The 17,957-nt window shown below is 44.2% G+C and overlaps 1 protein-coding gene and 1 long non-coding RNA gene across 2 annotated transcripts in view; both read right to left on the reverse strand.

Moving 5' to 3' along the window:
* The window catches only part of LOC141145199 (Fc receptor-like protein 5), a 346,484-nt gene that overhangs the window by 168,977 nt on the left and 159,550 nt on the right, over nucleotides 1-17,957 (reverse strand). The gene's annotated exons all lie outside the window — the stretch shown is intronic.
* On the reverse strand, nucleotides 1,743-3,436 carry LOC141133857 (uncharacterized). Its single transcript, XR_012243131.1, has 5 exons — nucleotides 3,241-3,436; nucleotides 2,978-3,049; nucleotides 2,771-2,861; nucleotides 2,578-2,691; nucleotides 1,743-2,401 (listed from the first exon to the last, which is right to left on the reverse strand). It is a non-coding gene; the product is annotated as an uncharacterized lncRNA (long non-coding RNA).

Genomic DNA, 17,957 nt, shown 5'->3' on the forward strand with positions numbered 1-17,957 from the left:
GCACTCCTACCCACTGTGCTCAGTAGATTACTGTCCCCACTCCAGTGGCTTCTGAACCAGTGCTTAAGAGAGGTCTCCTTCCACCAGTCGGGCTCAACTACCAGGTACCTAACAGTGACAAAGTGGGAGAGAGAGTGACATAGATAGAGACAGTGAGTCAAACTCTGTGGGCCAATTTCACTCCCACTCTGTATCACAGAAAGCATGTCAGTGAAGTTTTGAAATTACACTGTACATGACGCAGAGTGCGTCGGTTTCCCTTCCTCTCTGTGTAACTCACACGCCATCATAATGTGTAAGCCACTCGCTTGCACACTCTGTGAGACACAGTGACATAGAGAGAGTGACACACATTCTTTGTAGTACTCTCTCACAATCTGTGTCACTCCATCATACACCCCTAGTAAGACAAAGGGGGTTATTTACGAAAGGCAAATCTACTTTGCACTACAAGTGCACTTGGAAGTGCATTCGCTGTAGATCTGAGGGGGACATGCAAGGAAAATAAAAAATAGCATTTTAGCTTGCACATAATTGGATGATAAAATCAGCAGAGCTTCCCCTCATTTCAGATCTACCCCTCAGATTTACAGCGACTGCTCTTCCAAGTGCACTTGTAGTGCAAAGTAGATTTGCCTTTCGTAAATAACCCCCATAGACACTTATCAACTCTGTTACCCATTCTCATCCCCTTTGTGTCACTTGACCCGTCTCACACTATGGGGTTGATTTACTAAAGGCAAATTGACTGTTCACTTTGCAAAGTGCAGTTGCACTCTACAAGAGCAGTTGCTCCAGAGTTTAGTAAATGAGCAGAAGCTCTGCTGACTTCCATCATCCAATCACGTGCAAGCAAACATGCTGTTTTTTTATTTTCCTTTGCATGTGATTGGGTGTTCTTTGCAAAGTGAAACTTTACCTCATTTACTAAGCTCTGGAGCAATTGCACCTGCAGAGTGCAAATGCACTTTGTAAAGTGCACAGTCTAGTTGCTTTAGTAAATCAACCCCTATGTGTGTGGGAGAGAGACACACACTAACTCACGCTGTGTGACTGTCTTTCGTCAGAGTGTTACTCTCTCTGTCATAGACAGTGTGAAACCTCTCTATTGTATGAAAGGTACTACAGGGAAGAAAGGGAGAGGGGGATCCTTTTGTGTGGGAAATATGTATAGGTTGCCAGCGGCATTTCAGTTGCCATGGCCAGTTGTCCCAATTCCTGGTTTGGTTCACATATCTATGGGAGTGGCTGCGGAGCGGCTTGCAAAGGAACGCTTTGCATCCTTGGCTCTGTTTCAAGGCCAAATTCAGGCAAAGATTCGGCCCTGATATAGAGAACAAGGGAGCACAGCATTCCTGTGTGATCCGCGGCCATTTTAAATTTGAACCGAGCCTAAAAACACATATGCCTATTGTGAAGAAATCCCTGATTCCCCAGCTGGCTATCTCCTAACAAACTGCTCTCTTATGCTAAAAACTTGAGTCTAAAATCACAAAGAATGTCCAATCCCACAACATTTTTTTTTTAACCATTTCAGCCTTGGAAGATTTTACCCCCTTCCTGACCAGAGCACTTTTTACAATTTGGCACTGCGTCACTTTAGCTGACAATTGCGCAGTCATGCAATGCTGTACCCAATCAAAATTTGCATCCTTTTTTTCTCACAAATAGAGCTTTCTTTTGGTGGCATTTGATCACCTCTGCGTTTTTTTAATTTTACGCTATAAACAAAAAAAGAGCAATTTATTCTTCGACATATTTTTATTAAAAAAAAAAAATTGGTTTGCGGAAAATTTATAGGGTCTACAAACTATGGGAAATATTTATGCCATTTTTATGACATTTTTATCATTTTGTTTCTTTTTTACTAGTAATGGCAGTGATCAGCCATTTTTAGCAGTACTGTGACATTGCGGCGGACAGATCAGACACTTTTGACACATTTTTGGGACCACTGACATTTATACAGCGATCAGTGCTCTAAAAATGCACTGATTACTGTGTAAATGTCACTGGCAGGGAAGGGGTTAACACTAGGGGGCGATCAAGGGGTAAAATGTGTTCCCTAGTTAGTGTTTCCAACTATATGTGGATAGGACTGACTGGGGAAGAGACATATTGCTGTCATACTTACTAGGAACAAACGATATGTCTCCTTTTCCCTGACAGAACAAGGATTTGTGTGTTTACACACACAAATCCCCGTGCTGGCTCTCATGCCCTCGATCGCAGATGGCCGGCGGTGATCGCGCCCGCCAGCCACGCGCATCGGGTCCCCCGTCATGCAGTGGGTGCGTGTACCCATATATTGTTTTGCCCAGACGTGCCATTCTGCCTACATATATCGGCATGAGCATGAGCAAGTGGTTAAAGTGTTGCAAATCCAGGACTCACGTTGCACCTACAAAAAATGAAAAACCTAACATTACATAAAGTGTTAAAATGTCAGGCAATGAATATTTTATCAATTAATTTTATAGTAAACATTTTCAGCGCTGTGATAGAATCTTTGTAGGTCTTGAATATGAATACAATTTTGGCTAACAAAGGTTCTATGCAGCTTGTGATATGATTGACCTTTGTACTCCAGTAGGGTGCATGCTATATGGAGTCTTGCTTCCATTCCTTTACGGCTTATGCTGAGGTCTGGACAGTGCTGATTTGTCTTGTTTTTAGGAACTCGTTTGCAAACTGAAAAATAATATTTAACATTAGCATCAGCATTTTACATTAATTATTAAGGACTGAAACAATTTGAAAACAAATTTACCATTAGGATTACAATTCCACAGCTACTGCAGTCCCGCTGGTTGCTGTGCTTTAATATTGTAGTTTTCTAGTGGACTCCTTTATCTTTCCGACTGGTCATCCACAGGAACAAATTAGATTAAAAAAAAAACAAATTCACAAAATGTTTTAATTGAAACTTGTGCACATAGATTTGTTAAGCAACAACTTTTCCAAGAGGCACACCTACCTCCAGTTTATGTGCAATTTAGATTGATAAAATGATTCCTTTCCCATCGGGTCCATGAGAAAAAAGAACCTGCTGCGTCATGATGATAATATAAAATATAGTTTAGGAATTAAAAGCAAGTTTGTAATGACATTCATCTTTTTTTTATTGATCTATAGAGCAGATGCCCTCTGCAATGTCATAGGGTTAAAGGGGTTGTAAACATAATTTTTTTTTTGCTAATTAGCTTCCTTTTTAAGCTAATGCAGTGCTAGTTCACTTACCTGTTCCTTCTTGTTCTCTGCCAAATGTCAGAAATCCTTCCTTGAAATGTTCACTTCCTGTTGTTCTTCCTGGAGCTTGCCACCGTCATCCGAGCCGTTGTTCCTGGTGGTGACTGATCGTGCTCGCCCCCTCCCTTGGACTACAGCCCTGCGTGGAGACGCTCTCTACGTATCAGAGAGACACAGGGGCTGGGGGTTAGTGGGCGTGTCTACGACGCTGCAGCGATACGCCTCCATACACTCATCTTCACTGCCCCGCCTTAACTCCGCCCCCTTGCAGTCCTCAGACTTGGATTCCTAATCGTCATATTGCCTAGACTTTCTCAGACAGGAAAACATTACCAACTTCAACATTTTTTTTAAACAACAAGGAAATGTTAAAACATCATATTAGACTATGAAATTACTGTTAATTATAATGTTTAATATCACATATTAAAGTTTATGTAGATTGTTTCAATTACTGTAGTCATCAACCAGCATGCATTTTGTGTATCCTCCTACACAATGCAATCAAAAACACCCTCTCTCCTCCACAACATTGTCTAAGCTGAATTATTATTATTTTCATTATTCCCAGCTTCACATTTTTTCCCTATTCTATCCCTCCATGCCAATTTATGCTAATCCATCCCTCTTTCTCATTTTTTGTACACACTTCCATACGTCACATATCTCTCTTGTCCATCCCTCCATCCCATGTCCTGCACATGCATCGCTCTGTATGATGTCTCCCATCTCCATCCATCCATCCATCCATCCATCCCTCCATCCCTTGTCTTGTGCATGCATTGCTCGGTGTCATGTCTCCCATCTCCATCCATCCATGGATGGATGGATGGATGGATGGAGATGGGAGACATGACACTGAGCAATGCATGTGCTGGACATGGGATGGATGGATGGATGGATGGATGGATGGACGGATGGATGGATGGAGATGGGAGACATGACACTGAGCAATGCATGTGCTGGACATGGGATGGATGGATGGATGTCTCCCATCTCCATCCCTCTATCCCATGTCTTGTGCATGCATTGCTTGGTGTCATGTCTCCCATCTCCATCCATCCATCCATCCATCCCATGTCTTGTGCATGCATTGCTCGGTGTCATGTCTCCCATCTCCATCCATCTATGGTTGGATGGATGGAGATGGGAGACATGACACAGAGCAATGCATGTGCTGGACATGGGATGGAGGGATGGATGTCTCCCTTCTCCATCCCTCCATCCCATGTCTTGTGCATGCATTGCTTGGTGTCATGTCTCCCATCTCCATCCATCCATGGATGGATGGATGGATGGATGGAGATGGGAGACATGACACCGAGCAATGCATGTGCTGGACATGGGATGGAGGGATGGATGTCTCCCATCTCCATCCCTCCATCCCATGTCTTGTGCATGCATTGCTCGGTGTCATGTCTCCCATCTCCATCCATCCATCCCATGTCTTGTGCATGCATTGCTCGGTGTCATGTCTCCCATCTCCATCCATCTATGGATGGATGGATGGAGATGGGAGACATGACACCGAGCAATGCATGTGCTGGACATGGGATGGATGGATGTCTCCCATCTCCATCCCTCATACCATGTCTTGTGCATGCATTGCTTGGTGTCATGTCTCCCATCTCCATCCATCCATCCATCCATCCATCGTCCAGCACATGCATTGCTCTGTGTCAAGTCTCCCATCTCCATCCATCCATCCATGGATGGATGGAGATGGGAGACTTGACACCGAGCAATGCATGTGCTGGACATGGGGTGGATGGATGGATGTCTCCCATCTCCATCCCTCCATCCCATGTCTTGTGCATGCATTGCTTGGTGTCATGTCTCCCATCTCCATCCATCCATCCATCCCATGTCTTGTGCATGCATTGCTCGGTGTCATGTCTCCCATCTCCATCCATCTATGGATGGATGGATGGATGGAGATTGGGAGACATGACACCCGAGCAATGCATGTGCTGGACATGGGATGGATGGATGTCTCCCATCTCCATCCCTCCATCCCATGTCTTGTGCATGCATTGCTTGGTGTCATGTCTCCCATCTCCATCCATCATCCATCCATCGTCCAGCACATGCATTGCTCGGTGTCAAGTCTCCCATCTCCATCCATCCATGGATGGATGGATGGATGGATGGATGGAGATGGGAGACATGACATCGAGCAATGCATGTGCTGGACATGGGATGGAGGGATGGATGTCTCCCATCTCCATCCCTCCATCCCATGTCTTGTGCATGCATTGCTTGGTGTCATGTCTCCCATCTCCATCCATCCATCCATCCATCGTGCCAGCACATGCATTGCTCGGTGTCAAGTCTCCCATCTCCATCCATCCATGGATGGATGGAGATGGGAGACATGACACCGAGCAATGCATGTGCTGGACATGGGATGGATGGATGGATGGATGGAGATGGGAGACATGACACCGAGCAATGCATGTGCTGGACATGGGATGGATGGATGGATGTCTCCCATCTCCATCCCTCCATCCCATGTCTTTTTCATGCATTGCTTGGTGTCATGTCTCCCATCTCCATCCATCCATGGATGATGGATGGATGGATGGAGATGGGAGACATGACACCGAGCAATGGCATGTGCTGGACATGGGATGGATGGATGGATGTCTCCCATCTCCATCCCTCCATCCCATGTCTTGTGCATGCATTGCTTGGTGTCATGTCTCCCATCTCCATCCATCCATGGATGGATGGATGAGATGGAGACATGACACCGAGCAATGCATGTGCTGGACATGGGATGGATGGATGGATGGAAGGATGGATGGATGGAAGGATGGATGGATGGAGATGGGAGGCATGACACAGAGCAATGCATGTGCTGGACATGGGATGGAGGGATGGATGTCTCCCATCTCCATCCCTCCATCCCATGTCTTGTGCATGCATCTGCTTGGTGTCATGTCTCCCATCTCCATCCATCCATCCATCCATCGTCCAGCACATGCATTGCTCGGTGTCAAGTCTCCCATCTCCATCCATCCATGGATGGATGGATGGATGGATGGAGATGGGAGACATGACACCGAGCAATGCATGTGCTGGACGTGGGATGGATGGATGGATGGATGGAGATGGGAGACATGACACCGAGCAATGCATGTGCTGGACATGGGATGGATGGATGGATGGACGGATGGATGGAGATGGGAGACATGACACCGAGCAATGCATGTGCTGGACATTGGATGGAGGGATGGATGTCTCCCATCTCCATCCCTCCATCCCATGTCTTGTGCATGCATTGCTCGGTGTCATGTCTCCCATCTCCATCCATCCATCCATCCCATGTCTTGTGCATGCATTACTCGGTGTCATGTCTCCCATCTCCATCCATCTATGGATGGATGGATGGATGGATGGAAATGGGAGATATGACACCGAGCAATGCATGTGCTGGACATGGGATGGATGGATGGATGTCTCCCATCTCCATCCCTCCATCCCATGTCTTGTGCATGCATTGCTTGGTGTCATGTCTCCCATCTCCATCCATCCATCCATCCCATGTCTTGTGCATGCATTGCTCAGTGTCATGTCTCCCATCTCCATCCATCTATGGATGGATGGATGGATGGATGGATGGAGAAGGGAGACATGACACCGAGCAATGCATGTGCTGGACATGGGATGGATGGATGGATGGATGTCTCCCATCTCCATCCCTCCATCCCATGTCTTGTGCATGCATTGCTTGGTGTCATGTCTCCCATCTCCATCCATCCATCCATCCATCCATCGTCCAGCACATGCATTGCTCGGTGTCAAGTCTCCCATCTCCATCCATCCATGGATGGATGGAGATGGGAGACATGACACTGAGCAATGCATGTGCTGGACATTGGATGGATGGATGGATGTCTCCCATCTCCATCCCTCCATCCCATGTCTTGTGCATGCATTGCTTGGTGTCATGTCTCCCATCTCCATCCATCCATCCATCCATCGTCCAGCACATGCATTGCTCGGTGTCAAGTCTCCCATCTCCATCCATCCATGGATGGATGGATGGATGGATGGATGGAGATGGGAGACATGACACCGAGCAATGCATGTGCTTGACATGGGATGGATGGATGTCTCCCATCTCCATCCCTCCATCCCATGTCTTGTGCATGCATTGCTTGGTGTCATGTCTCCCATCTCCATCCATCTATGGATGGATGGATGGATGGATGGATGGAGATGGGAGACATGACACAGAGCAATGCATGTGCTGGACATGGGATGGATGGATGGATGTCTCCCATCTCCATCCCTCCATCCCATGTCTTGTGCATGCATTGCTTGGTGTCATGTCTCCCATCTCCATCCATCCATGGATGGATGGATGGATGGATGGAGATGGGAGACATGACACCGAGCAATGCATGTGCTGGACATGGGATGGATGGATGGATGGATGGACGGATGGATGGATGGAGATGGGAGACATGACACCGAGCAATGCATGTGCTGGACATGGGATGGATGTCTCCCATCTCCATCCCTCCATCCCATGTCTTGTGCATGCATTGTTTGGTGTCATGTCTCCCATCTCCATCCATCCATGGATGGATGGATGGATGGATGGAGATGGGAGACATGACACCGAGCAATGCATGTGCTGGACATGGGATGGATGGATGGATGGACGGATGGATGGATGGAGATGGGAGACATGACACCGAGCAATGCATGTGCTGGACATGGGATGGAGGGATGGATGTCTCCCATCTCCATCCCTCCATCCCATGTCTTGTGCATGCATTGCTCGGTGTCATGTCTCCCATCTCCATCCATCCATCCCATGTCTTGTGCATGCATTGCTCGGTGTCATGTCTCCCATCTCCATCCATCTATGGATGGATGGATGGATGGATGGAGATGGGAGACATGACACCGAGCAATGCATGTGCTGGACATGGGATGGATGGATGTCTCCCATCTCCATCCCTCCATCCCATGTCTTGTGCATGCATTGCTTGGTGTCATGTCTCCCATCTCCATCCATCTATGGATGGATGGATGGATGGATGGAGATGGGAGACATGACACCGAGCAATGCATGTGCTGGACATGGGATGGATGGATGTCTCCCATCTCCATCCCTCCATCCCATGTCTTGTGCATGCATTGCTTGGTGTCATGTCTCCCATCTCCATCCATCTATGGATGGATGGATGGATGGATGGAGATGGGAGACATGACACCGAGCAATGCATGTGCTGGACATGGGATGGATGGATGTCTCCCATCTCCATCCCTCCATCCCATGTCTTGTGCATGCATTGCTTGGTGTCATGTCTCCCATCTCCATCCATCTATGGATGGATGGATGGATGGATGGAGATGGGAGACATGACACCGAGCAATGCATGTGCTGGACATGGGATGGATGGATGCATGGATGGACGGATGGATGGATGGAGATGGGAGACATGACACCGAGCAATGCATGTGCTGGACATGGGATGGATGGATGGATGTCTCCCATCTCCATCCCTCCATCCCATGTCTTGTGCATGCATTGCTTGGTGTCATGTCTCCCATCTCCATCCATCCATGGATGGATGGATGGAGATGGGAGACATGACACCGAGCAATGCATGTGCTGGACATGGGATGGATGGATGGATGGATGGATGGACGGATGGATGGATGGAGATGGGAGACATGACACCGAGCAATGCATGTGCTGGACATGGGATGGAGGGATGGATGTCTCCCATCTCCATCCCTCCATCCCATGTCTTGTGCATGCATTGCTTGGTGTCATGTCTCCCATCTCCATCCATCCATCCATCCATCCATCCCATGTCTTGTGCATGCATTGCTCGGTGTCATGTCTCCCATCTCCATCCATCTATGGATGGATGGATGGATGGAGATGGGAGACATGACACCGAGCAATGCGTGTGCTGGACATGGGATGGAGGGATAGATGTCTCCCTTCTCCATCCCTCCATCCCATGTCTTGTGCATGCATTACTTGGTGTCATGTCTCCCATCTCCATCCATCCATGGATGGATGGATGGATGGATGGAGATGGGAGACATGACACCGAGCAATGCATGTGCTGGACATGGGATGGAGGGATGGATGTCTCCCATCTCCATCCCTCCATCCCATGTCTTGTGCATGCATTGCTCGGTGTCATGTCTCCCATCTCCATCTATCCATCCATCCATCCCATGTCTTGTGCATGCATTGCTCGGTGTCATGTCTCCCATCTCTATCCATCTATGGATGGATGGATGGAGATGGGAGACATGACACCGAGCAATGCATGTGCTGGACATGGGATGGATGGATGGATGTCTCCCATCTCCATCCCTCCATCCCATGTCTTGTGCATGCATTGCTTGGTGTCATGTCTCCCATCTCCATCCATCTATGGATGGATGGATGGATGGATGGAGATGGGAGACATGACACCGAGCAATGCATGTGCTGGACATGGGATGGATGGATGGATGTCTCCCATCTCCATCCCTCCATCCCATGTCTTGTGCATGCATTGCTTGGTGTCATGTCTCCCATCTCCATCCATCCATGGATGGATGGATGGATGGATGGAGATGGGAGACATGACACCGAGCAATGCATGTACTGGACATGGGATTGATGGATGGATGGACGGATGGATGGATGGATGGAGATGGGAGACATGACACCGAGCAATGCATGTGCTGGACATGGGATGGAGGGATGGATGTCTCCCATCTCCATCCCTCCATCCCATGTCTTGTGCATGCATTGCTCGGTGTCATGTCTCCCATCTCCATCCATCCATCCATCCCATGTCTTGCGCATGCATGGCTTGGTCTCATGTCTCCCATCTACATGCCTTTATTTAAATTTCTGCATATGAATAAGTTACTCATTCACGCTTTTATATATTTCAGAATGCCCAGTTGTTTTGTCAAATCTTGCTCCATGAACTGGAGAAATGACAATATTAGACTGCATTCATTTCCACGTGATCGAGAGAGGATAAAAACCTGGCTGGAAAAAATCAACATTCCTAGTGAGGAATTAGGATCATTAGTTGAAACAATTCTTAAATCTAAAATCTGGAAATTTAAAATTTGTTCTCAACATTTTTTGGAAAGTGATTACGAACTAAGAGGTGCACAAAAACATTTTAAGATTACAGCTTTCCCTTCTGTGCTATTAGAAAAAAACGTAAAAATATGTCATGTGGATTCTTTACACAACTACGCAAAACGACGAAGAAGAGAAACTGAGATGACTTCACAATCGTCAACATATGTCTCAGACATGCGCTCAGGAGCTACTCAAACATCCATGGAATCTAATACTGAACTTCCAAATAAATCGATGGCTTCTGTATCCGAAGTTAGTGATTGTGAAATGGTAGTGTGTCAACCTGCGGACTATGCATTGATTGACAGTGTAATTTGCAGTTCGGTTTCAAATGAACCAATGTCGCTTATTGATCTCTCTGAGAATCAAGTTGAAATAAGTAATATCACTAATATTTCATCACACACTGTAAAAATCAAGCATAAAGCAAGATTTAAAAAAATTCATCGAGGCATCCAATGTCAACGAAAAAAGGAAGTGAAACCCAAAAAGATACAGGTATGCATACCTCGGTCTTCCGTCTCTGTTGCTATACAGTGCTCTTTGGTGGAATTACCTGAATTGAGTGTAATACCAAGATTACAAACTAGTATGTTCGATTTCTTGAATATCGAAAAAAGTCAAGAAGATATTTTACACTCTTCTTTTGCTGAAAATTTGACAACAAAAGCAAACATCGAATTTGACCATTTCAAACAATGTGAAGTGCCCACAATACATCATGATCCTAATCTTGATCTTCTTGGATTATCACCAATTAGAAGTACCTTACCAGAACCTGTACCATTTGACGACAATGACATAAGTGATTTTGGTATTTTGTGCAGTCCACCTAAAAAAAAAAAAAAGATGTAGACGAATCTTACCGTCCGTCAGAGGAGGAAGCGGAGGAAATGTATTTAGATTTGGATGAAGAATACTCATACATTGATTTAAAACAACCCGACCTTTCGTTTATAGATGTGCACGAAGAAAAAGAATTTGCCAACGTGTCAAGTCAGAAAACATTTTTGGTGTATGAAGAATGCCTTGATAAATTACTGATGCAATCTCATTGCTTACATGACACACATTGCACGGGCAGGATAATTGCTCTTAAAAAATTGATTAAAGGGTCTGCATTAATAGTGCATGCAGAGTGCAATAAGCATCATAAATTTAAAATGTGGAGAAGCCAACCATTAATAGGGCGAATGCCAGCCGGAAACTTGCTGATTTCATCCGCAATAGTATGCAGTGGGTCTAATTTTTTGAAGATGAAAATTTTTTTTTCAATTTTACAAATGTATGGTATATCGGCGACTACTCATTATAAAAACCAAAAAAATTTCATATTCCCTACCATTGAACATCATTGGATAACTGAAAGAAAGAAGAACATTCAAAAAATTGGTGACAACAGTGTAGCATTGATTGGTGACGGCCAATGTGATTCACCTGGCTTCAATGCTAAGTACTGTACCTATACATTGATGGATGCAGAAACCAATTATATATTAGATTTTCAAGTGGAGCAACTCCAAACCGGTCGTACCTCTGTCTCGCTTGAAAAATTGGCTTTTGTTGAGGCCTTGGATCGTCTTTTAGGAGATCAGGTTCAGGACAAAATCCTTGCAACCGATAGACATGTCTCCATAAGAAAAATCATAAAGGAAAAATATCCACAAATAAGGCACGAATTCGATGTATGGCATATGGCCAAATCAATTGGAGCAAAACTTATGGCTGCAAGTAAAAAAAGCAACAGTAGGGAACTTGCTGGCTGGGTTTCTTTAGCAAAAAATCATTTGTGGTGGGCTTCGAGTACATGTCAGGATAATCCTATTCTACTAGAAGAAAAATGGCTATCTATGAGTTTTCATGCAGCAAATGTACATGAATGGCATGGAAATAGCCTATACCATCAGTGTTCACATCCACCAATACCTTGTGATGAACAGAGGCAATATGAGTGGCTTAAACACGGATCTGCAGCTCTCCATAACCTCAATGCCGTAATTCAAAATCAGAGACTGCTAAAGGACCTTCATCATATATCTGGTTTTTACCATACAGGTGAGGTCGAAGTTTTTCACAGTATGGTGTTAAAATATCGATCTAAACGTCATCATTTTTATATGGACAGCATGGTTGCAAGAACACAACTTGCTGCCCTCGACCACAATAAAAACATAAATAGGCTGCAAGCAGTTGTTCGGAGACCTAAAAAAGATTCAGAAAAAAAGGGATCTTTGCGTTACCGTTATGGCTTCAGTAAGGCAAAAAAAGACTGGGTTGTAAGCAAAATATATGAACCTACTAGCCAAGAATTCTTGAAACAGATCATCTGTGATGTGATTGACCATGCTGCAGGAATCAAAAATTTTCCATGGCATTCCAGACAGGTCAATCTCTCTCAAAACATTGCTGGATTTCCATGTCCTGAAAAAGATAAACTGCTCTCTCAATATCTATCTCGTTTTGAATGAAATACCACGCTTTTCATTTTTTTTTGTGTAATAATCGAAAATAGCACTGTTTTATTATAAAATTGATAGTTTTAGATCTTTAATAATAAAAAAAAAAAATTCAGGTAACGTTAATATATACATTTTTTATTAAAATATAATAAAAATTAGAATTATTTAGCTTCTAATATATTTGTTATTACATTTTTTTACACCTTTACATTTGGGAAATAATAATTGAGATTTATGATTCTGTTAAAAATAATTAAGAAGGATTGTGAAGGTGTGTAACTGAACTTCACGTGTGATGACTTGATTAGTTGATATTGGTATAACTTTAAAAAACAATAAAAAATTCTCCTTTCATATTTTTGAACTGTCAAGTGCTCCTTGATTCAATATATTACTTAGGACCAGAAAATATTTTGCCGATGAAGTTCTCTGCCTCGCACTATGGGGTCAAGGCTTCAGATTGTATAGATTGCTAATAGTGCAGCCAATGGCTGACGATGTTGTCAATCTAATATAATTATGGCCCATGGGTCTTGGCATATATACATTATTCGTCAAATGACGCAAATACAAATGACTCCCAAGTAAGCATGCGTCATAACCCTTCCATGTTGTGCTGTTCCTCGGTTATGTAATGTGTGTGTGGGGTTGGGGGGGGGGGGGGGAACTCAAGAGCTTTACCAAAAATTTTGTTTATGTGGGCACTGTGGCAAAGTAAAATTTTTTTGTTTTTTAAGAACATTAAAAATTAAAAATGACTCCAAAAAACTATATATATATATATATATATATATATATATATATATATATATTTCAAATTATTTATTTTTTAAATAAATTTTAACCACATGTTTATATATTTTAGAAAATTTCTGTCACATAAAAAATATAAAGAACTACAAAAAATATATAAATTTTTTAATTACAAAGATTTTTAAAACCAAACAACTAAGTAACTATCCGCTATTACAATTTAATTTTCTTCGATAGCCATATCGCTTGCATTGTAATCGGATGACCATTTAAATCCGATGTATTCCTCATTGGGATCTGGATACTTGTTTCAAATTGCCCATACAACACAAGAAGGTATGGGTATTCGACGATTCTTCCCCAGAAATCCATGGACCATATTAGTGTAGGATTTATAAGCTCCTCTTCTGAGGCATCTATGAAATTAGAAAGATTACAAATATTACAATTTTATATATATAACAAAAATATAATTTAGAAGTGCTTTTTGTAAAGGACGATTATCCTCTTCAATACCATGCAATTTTGCACCTTGACGAAATGCTGTATTTTGGCCTAGGCCGACAAGGCCCAGGCCTAGGGTGGCACTTTGCCGTGGGCGGGAAATAAACCACCCCCCTGCATGAACTCCCTTCCCCTCCTCCCGCACGCAGGCTTGCACAGCTGAATCCCGGAGCCCAGTGCCACAAGTTCTGAGCTCTGGTAATTGATCAGTCAGGGATGCGCTATCACGGGCACCAGGGACATCTGCCTCCCGGGGTCCCGCAGCGTCAATTGGCTTTCCGGAGCAACCGTACCTCTCCCCCATCCTCTCCTCTACAAGCACATATCATATCCCCTTACCCCCCTCTCCCCCAAACTAGAAGATGCCACATCCCCTCACCGCAGCATCCCTCTGTCCTCTCAGAGTCCCTTTGTCCCCTTCCCATGGCATTCCTCTGTCACCTTCCCACGGAGTCCCTCTGTCCCCTTGCCACGGCGTTCCTCTGTCACCTTCCCACGGAGTCCCTCTGTCCCCTTGCCACGGCGTTCCTCTGTCACCTTCCCACGGAGTCCCTCTGTCCCCTTGCCACGGCGTTCCTCTGTCACCTTCCCACGGAGTCCCTCTGTCCCCTTGCCACGGTGTTCCTCTGTCACCTTCCCACGGAGTCCCTCTGTTCCCTTGCCACGGCGTCCCTCTGTCGCCTTCCCAAGGCGTCCCTCTGTTCTCTTCCCATGGCGTCCCTCTGTCCTTCTCCCACGGTGTCCCTCTGTCCCATTCCTACAGTGTCCCTTTGTCCTTCTCCCATGAAGATGACAGGGTGGGTCTTAAAAAGGAAGGGGTGTAGTCTTGACAGGAAGGGGTGGTTCATATTTAAATTAGGTGGTCCGCAATTTAGTCAGGCCTAGGGCAGCACAAAACCTAAATACACCACTGCCTTAGCGCCAATGACAAATTTCATTTTTAAATTTTCTCTCAATTTAAATGACAATTGTGCGGTCATGCAACACTGTACCGAAAACGAAATTTTTAACATTTTGGTAACACAAATAGAGGTTTCTTTTGTTGTTATTTGATCACCTCAGTGGGTTTTTTTATAAGAAAATAAATAATTTTTTTTTTTTTCCGTTATAAAAGTTTGTTTTATCCTTCACTTACGGGAACTAATGAGGACGCACTGATGAGCATTAATGAGGCAGCACTGATGAGTTTGCACTAATAAGGTGTCACTCATTAACATGCACTGATATTTATAATTCATAGGCACTGATAGGCGTCACTGATTTTCAGATAAGCGGTACTGATAGCCACTGATAGGTGGGACTAACCGTTGTCACTGATGGGCAGCAATGATGTTGAACTACTGACATTTTATAATGCTGGGCACTGATATAGGCACTGACTTGCACTCTGCTGGGCACTGATTAGCACTCATATGGGAATTGATTGCCACTTTGATCGGCATTATGAACTGTCTTTTTGTTGGGCACTGACTGACAGCTTATGGGCACATTTAAAGTTGTTGTTGCACATATGAGGGGACTGTTCTGATAATCAATGTGCTGATTATGAGCACAGTTCCCCTCTGACAGGGAGAGACTGGCTCTCCCTTTCAGCGTGAACAAAGAAATTACTTTCACTGTTACATCATGGCTCACGCGATTATGCACTGTGATTGGTCAATTGAATTTTTTAAAAATTAATTAAAAATAAACTTTTAAATATATTAAATAACTAAAAATTACCTATTGGCATCACGAATATAGTCTTTGTGAACATTGGCTGATTCCATTTGGATTTGATAGACCAGAATTCTTTTAGTCAGACATCGTTCGACAAATTCTTCGTGTAGTGTTACGCATGTCAGGCCATGCTCCAAGAAAGGCTGAACTTCTTCCAATCCTTTGCAGCATTTAGATTCTTCAATTGTTGGCATAGGCCGACATTGTGCACAAAAACACCACCGTGTATGACCTATCAAACTCTGGTCTTTCTCCTCATCAGCTACATTTTCCTCAATTCTTTTTCTTTTCAATGGGTTGATTGGAAAAGCAGGTGGTTCCTCAGTGCCTGGGATTTGATATTTCGAACGTAGTCGAACACGGAGATTGTTTAAATCCTACATTGAAATGAAAAAAAACATGATAACAATGTCACAAAAATAAAATAATTTAAAAAACACAGCTAAATATTATTCTTTAAAAATTTTTTTTTAAATGGATAAATATGTTGTATGCTTTTTTAAAATTGATGTTTTCCATTTATATTCATAATACGTACAACTGCCCAAGATATGTGAAACTCTCTATAGGTAAGTGTCAGCTGGTGATCCACATAGTCTCTACCATGTATTTACAAGCACAAAGGGAGACTTGACTCAAATACAAGTTGTCTCTCACTTCTATGTAAATTTCATGGATGAAAATTTGCAACAGACTACGGATAAAGTGTTTGTGAAAGTTCCTATTTTTCCGGGGTTGTATGGGTATTGTTTTAAAAAAAAAAACATATTAAAAAAAAATGTTATTCTTATGTAGACAGTGAAGTTTGTTTTGCACAGAGTAGCCACAATCCTCGTCTTATGGGGTCCCTCTGTGGGTGTCTCCGCAACTCTCCGCATTTGCTAACCCCCTTCATGGGGAAGCTCTTTGCCAAAGGGGATTAGCTGTCGGGCGCACTCATGTGATACAGCGGGCGGCTATACTCACCGACTGTAAGCCTAGGTTCACACTATAAGGGGCTGTGGATCGCACGGGAGCACTGTGCGTTTCTTGTTCTCCATTTCTGGGACGAATCAGGGACGATTCTATGCCTGCATTCGTCCCTGAAACTGAGCCAAATACGCACAGCTTATTTGTGTAGTGCGCTCCGGATCCACCCAGGAGAGATGTGAACCGGTTCCATAGGGCGCCAGTCACAGTCTCCCACTATGCGAATTATATGCGTGGAAACGCACATCTAATTCGCATAGGTGTGAACCCGGGCTAAGACTTTGCCTCGTCCCCCAGCACGCTGCATCATTGGATGTGATTGACAGCAGTGTACACAAATCCGACGCACAAAGTACCACGCATGCTCAGAATAAATAAAGAGATGAAACCTATTGGCTATTGCCCCGTTTATAGTCCCGACGTACGTGTTTTACGTCACCGCTTTAAAAAAGATCGGATTTTACGACAACTTTGTGTGACCGTGTGTATGCAAGTCAAGTTTGAGCCAACATCCGTCGGAAAAAAACATGTATTTTGTTGTCGGAATGTCCGATCGATATCCAACCGTGTGTACAGGCCATTATAGTGGAGCTCTATAGACGCCAAATAAAGGACTAGAAAGCACTCCTCCAAGGTAACACTCTTGGGAGAGTGCTTACCAGAGGGGGTTATCAGAAGCTTGGAGGAGCGGAGACAGATGCAATGGGACCACAGAAGTCGTGGATCGGGGCCACTCTATGCAATACACGCTGCAAAATGGGCTTCTTTAGTATCACTTTAGTGTTGGTGTCTTGGAAAGTCAGGACATGCAAAGAGAATCGCCAATCACCTAAACAACACTATATCATAATTATCAAAATTAGTATCATAATATTTAAAATAGTTATCGTGTGGCCAGAGGCGGCTCTCTAATTAGGCAAAATAGGTGGTGGCCTCAGGCCTCGCAGTCATAGGGGCCTCGCACAGCTGGCTAGTTTACCAAATTAGAGAGCTGCCTCATTCAGCAGCAGAGATCTCCGTCCTTAGTCCCCTCGCTCTGCTACAGTGAGAGATAACAGCCGGCAAGTGAGACATGTGATCGGAGCTCACCTACATCTCCGGATCAATAACAGAGAGAGCCGCTCAGTAGAGCTCTGACAGATCTACCCCCTCCCCCTTCTGCCCGCACAGCCAGA

The sequence above is a fragment of the Aquarana catesbeiana genome, linkage group LG01 (assembly GCF_042186555.1).
Source record: "Aquarana catesbeiana isolate 2022-GZ linkage group LG01, ASM4218655v1, whole genome shotgun sequence".
NCBI lineage: Eukaryota > Metazoa > Chordata > Amphibia > Anura > Ranidae > Aquarana > Aquarana catesbeiana.